We start from the raw sequence: 5000 nt of genomic DNA, 5'->3' as shown, positions 1-5000 counted from the left end.
CAGAAACAAGAAGATTTCATTGGAAATATTCAGAGATTCTTAGGGAGTCTAAACGAAAAAAGTCTTAAAAAGAAAAAAAATTGTTCGAATTGAATCTTTATCAAATTTGAATATCAGAATAGTAGATATAAATATAATTCAACGGGTTAGGTCCACTTACTTTTTTTTATTTTTCCATTATTGAATTTTACACTTTTTCTTTTTTATTACAAATAGAAACTTTTTCAAAATATCAAGAATCTTTTTATTCTTCCTTCAAATAGAAAGACTATTGCTTTTGAAAAAAAAAGTAAAAAGCCCCTTATCGGATTTGAACCGATGACTTACGCCTTACCATGGCGTTACTCTACCACTGAGTTAAAAGGGCCCTTTTTCTTTCTTTCAATTTCTAAATAAGGAACTAGCATGACTAGTACATATATTTGTTACTGTGTATACTTATTCTATAAATTTATATAAATTATTTCTATAAATTTATATAAATTATATAAATTAAATGATATAAATGGGATTAGAATACATGTACATCAATATCTATTATTTGTATAATGACTCATCAAAGAACAAAAAATTGGATTTACCTAGTGAATAGAATATAGTTAAAAAAAAGAATTGATTAAGATTGGATTTGATCCATATCAAATATATTATTTCAAAATGGATTCTTGAAGTCATTCTAATCATAACACTAAATTCTTTTTATTGATACATAAATGTACTCACAAAATAAAATATTTCATCGAAACATTGATAAAATCGAATCATTGATAAAATGGATTCAATATGTTCTGTCCCTAAACCAAATTTTTATTTTTTTATTGAAAAATTCTATTTTCCAAAGTTTTTTTTCTTAGTATTAGATATAAATCTACCTATCGAATCTTAGTATTAGTAATAAATGATAGAAATGAAGTTTTAACCTCTCGTCCTTTGCAACAAACGAATCATTCCTGTGAAGAATTTTCTCTTTATTGGAACATTACTTCTTTTTTTTTCTTATTATGACTGGAATAAAAAAATTTAGAAATATAAATGATTAATAAAAAATTTCTATGGAATTATGAAAGAACGAAAAATATTTTTTTTTATCGAATCATATCATTATATTGACAATTGCAAAAAACTGTTCATACTATGAACGTAGTATAATGGCGGTCGGGCAAGTATGCCCCCATCGTCTAGTGGTTCAGGACATCTCTCTTTCAAGGAGGCAGCGGGGATTCGACTTCCCCTGGGGGTAGGGTGTTACGAAAGGAAGTTGATCAAAAATTTTCAATAAAAACTGAAATGTATTCTTCCTATTGTGCTGGGTCGATGCCCGAGCGGTTAATGGGGACGGACTGTAAATTCGTTGGCAATATGTCTACGCTGGTTCAAATCCAGCTCGGCCCAAGAATTTGCCGATCCACTATGAAATTCTATAACCCATTTATAGTTCTCTGGAAATGACTGATGTGCTATGATACGGAAGAATCAAAATATTAAACATATCTAAGGTTATTTCTTTTTTTTCTGTATTCCATATTTCTTTCCACAAATTCAAAATCTTGTTAATAATCGGTATTCATGTCAAGATCTGTAAGTAGAAAATATAAGGAAAAATTGAAAAAAAAAATATTTTTTTTTCATTGATTCAATTTTCAATCGATTTGTTAATAGAATAAGAATAAGAAACGGATTACGAGTAATTTGTGTCGATCTCACTAAAGTGGATATCGATATACATATCAATATATAAAAAAATGCGCTTTTTTCATTTACAACAAAAAGGTTCGAATCCGAAATAGAAAAAGAAAAGGTTTGACAGAAACGGTCCGTAAAAATATTTATACAGTACACCCCTTTCCCTGGGATTGTAGTTCAATTGGTCAGAGCACCGCCCTGTCAAGGCGGAAGCTGCGGGTTCGAGCCCCGTCAATCCCGTTGGATATAAATCCAAAAAAATAAAAAATAAATTCCTTTTTTGTGTATTTGTAGGGAATCAAATTGATAAACAAAATTTTATTTGGGGCCCCCCCCTGCTTTTTCATTTGTTTCGCCGAAAAAGGAAGGAAAGGGATTTTGGACTTTCATCAAGAATAAATGTTTTTTTGTTTTATTTAGTATGGATAAAAGATCTTCCTATGTTATACTATTTCATGAGTTGATTTGATAGCTCAGATTTTGTGATTCATGATATTGATCCGATTTGATATCATTGAAATCCAATTTATACCATTGTTGAAAGATTGAACATTTCTATGGGATTAAATCCCGAATTTTTTTTTTAGAAATTTAAGAGAAATAGAACATAATAAAGATTATGGAAGTAAATATTCTCGCATTTATTGCTACTGCACTGTTTATTCTAGTTCCTACTGCTTTTTTACTTATAATTTATGTAAAAACGGTAAGTAAAAGTGACTAATTTCACTGAAATATGATTTCTTCATTTTTATGAATGATTTAAAAAAATGATCGTACAATCAGCGTAATCCAGATAGTAGAAATCAATTTGATTTCTACTATCTGAGAATTGCGTCCAATTTTTTTTTTCAGATTCTTTTTACAAACAATTCCGGTATCTTAGGAAAAAAAGGGGGTAAAAAAACAGGAATGGTTATTACACGGTCCGCCATTTTCCATATATATATATATCTATATAACCAGGTTAAGCGTCAGTTCATCGAAATAGAAATTTTAAGAAAAATTTGATTGGAATAGGAATCCATTTCTTCTTCTTTTTGATTCCCTTGTTTTTCTCAAAATAGGAATATGGGAATAATGAAAATATTTGTTTGATTGAAAGAGTATTTTCAATTCCTATAAGATACATAGAATACATTACACTACTAAAATATAATAGAATCAAGATAGATTTTCTATTTGAACTCAATTAATTAGTATTAGTTTAAATGAAATATTTTCATTCAATAGTTTCGAAATTCAAAAATTCAGGTAGAAATCAACAAGGTTACTTGGATCCCTTAACTCAATTTTTAGTATCCCTATAGCCCACTTCTTCCCCATACTACGAGGGAAAGGGAAAATGAAAAAACTACCATTAAAGCAGCCCAAGCAATACTTACTATATCCATGTAAATTTTGTCTCCTATCTCTATAAATATGAAGGAACTATTTCATTATTTTTTCAAATTTTTTATTCTATTCTTTTTTTTGTATTATTCGCTAAAAATACTATACTATAATAGTGGAATTGCTATTACAGAGTCAAAAAAAGGATTCTGGGCTAACATCATTCACGAAAAACAAGAATTCATTCTATTTATTAGTTATTAGAACATCTAAAAAGTTTTTTTTGATTATTTTTAGTAAAATCATAAAACATTAAACATAAAAAAATTATAGGAAGTTATAAGTCAATGAATGTTACTACCAGGTGGGAATATTAAGATTTCTCTTTTATCATTTCCTTAAGGATTTCATAAAAAAAGAATCAAGACAGATTCATTTGCATACTTATACTCTTCTTTCTATTTGAAATAGTCCCTTAAATGTCTCCCAATTCGTTCTCTAAAATAATTAAAAAAACTTTTTTTCTTTTCTATTCGATTTTAGAATCAAAACTTTTTAATTTTATTAGAATATAGAATATGAAAATCTAAAGAATACTTTTTTTGAATATTACGAAAGCGAATTAGCTAAATTAAAGCTATTAAATAGAATTGATCTAAATAAATAATATTGATAAAATGTGGAAGCACTCATAAACTTTAAATTAGTCTGTATAGAAGGTTTTTCTTCTGCCTTTTCTCTACCTAAAAATGGACTTTCCTATCCGACTTATTCTTAATCCAATCTAATAAAAGACCCAGTCAGGAGACAGACACTACAATAGTTGTGTAGTGAACGAACTATCATTTCTAAATTTATGGATTCCTTTTCACTACTAGAATCTTTCCTTGAATTCGAGACAAAAATATTTACAACATTTTTTAAGCTACTGATGCTTATAATTTCGAATCAAACGCAATTCTCAAGACTCCTTTTCCCTCGCTTGCTTCTGTTGGAAAAAAAGTTTTCTAAAAAAACGTAATATAATCTTTCATTTACAGTTTCTTATCGATCAGGCGACACCCGGATTTGAACTGGGGAAAAAGGATTTGCAGTCCCCCGCCTTACCACTCGGCCATGCCGCCAATAAAAATATAGATATGAAGTTTTTGAGAATACTCCCCCCTTTTCTTTCTATTGAAAAATTGAAAAACAATCTTGAGACAAATCGCAACCGTTAACTATTCTTTTATGAATTATTCTTGAATATTTGAATAGAAATTTTTTTTTCTTAATGAGATCAGAAAATAAAAATTGATACATAACCAATCAATATTGCTTTTTTTTTTAACTTTGTTCATTCTAATTATAACAGCAACTTTCAATATATGTAAACCCTAGAATATCAATTTGATCTGTTACACAGATATTATCTAATCGAGTATCTTATCCATATCTATATAGATATAGAATACCAATACTATACGGTATTTTCAAGAAATTATCGTGCTTATTCTTTTTTTACAATTTTCAATAGAAAATTTGTAAAAATTCACACAACATGTTATGTGTTTGTTATCCTGAACAAATATGACTGCAATAAAGTTAGAGACAGATCTATAGCTGCAGTTAAATATATGCATGTTTCAAAAATACAAGCCTTATTACATTACACATAACATACTCTAATCATATTCTCCCCAATTCTCTCCAAAATACTTCACTTCAAAATATATCTTTTCTTGACAATTTCGAATGGATTTTTTTTTGTATCCAATTGAATTTGAATATGTAATATCATAATAATGATAGAAATGAAATGCATTTTTTTAGATTCCTAAAAAAAATATTGAAATGCCCGTAGAAATTTCCAATCCTTTTTTAGATTAGACTTTCGATTCTATCTGTTTGTTTTGTTGCAAATTCCTTCGAAGTTGAGTATCAAATTCTAATATTTCTTTCTCTTTTCATAATAGGTATTTCATACACTAAGAAATATTTGATAC

At 28.1% G+C, this 5000-nt stretch overlaps 4 non-coding genes across 4 annotated transcripts; 2 read left to right on the top strand and 2 right to left on the bottom strand.

Moving 5' to 3' along the window:
* Positions 1–295: 295 nt before the first annotated feature.
* On the bottom strand, positions 296–367 carry TRNAT-GGU (transfer RNA threonine (anticodon GGU)). Its single transcript has one exon. It is a non-coding gene; the product is annotated as a tRNA-Thr (tRNA).
* A 941-nt stretch (positions 368–1308) lies between these two features.
* Positions 1309–1392, top strand: TRNAY-GUA (transfer RNA tyrosine (anticodon GUA)). The gene has a single exon. It is a non-coding gene; the product is annotated as a tRNA-Tyr (tRNA).
* A 457-nt stretch (positions 1393–1849) lies between these two features.
* TRNAD-GUC (transfer RNA aspartic acid (anticodon GUC)) lies at positions 1850–1923 on the top strand. The gene has a single exon. It is a non-coding gene; the product is annotated as a tRNA-Asp (tRNA).
* Positions 1924–4068: 2145 nt separating this feature from the next.
* Positions 4069–4139, bottom strand: TRNAC-GCA (transfer RNA cysteine (anticodon GCA)). The gene has a single exon. It is a non-coding gene; the product is annotated as a tRNA-Cys (tRNA).
* Positions 4140–5000: the final 861 nt, after the last annotated feature.

The sequence above is a fragment of the Vigna unguiculata genome, unplaced genomic scaffold, assembly GCF_037176805.1.
Source record: "Vigna unguiculata cultivar grain cowpea cultivar isolate G323 ecotype 2 unplaced genomic scaffold, ASM3717680v1 ptg000265l, whole genome shotgun sequence".
NCBI lineage: Eukaryota > Viridiplantae > Streptophyta > Magnoliopsida > Fabales > Fabaceae > Vigna > Vigna unguiculata.
This window is presented reverse-complemented; position numbering and strand designations above follow the sequence as displayed.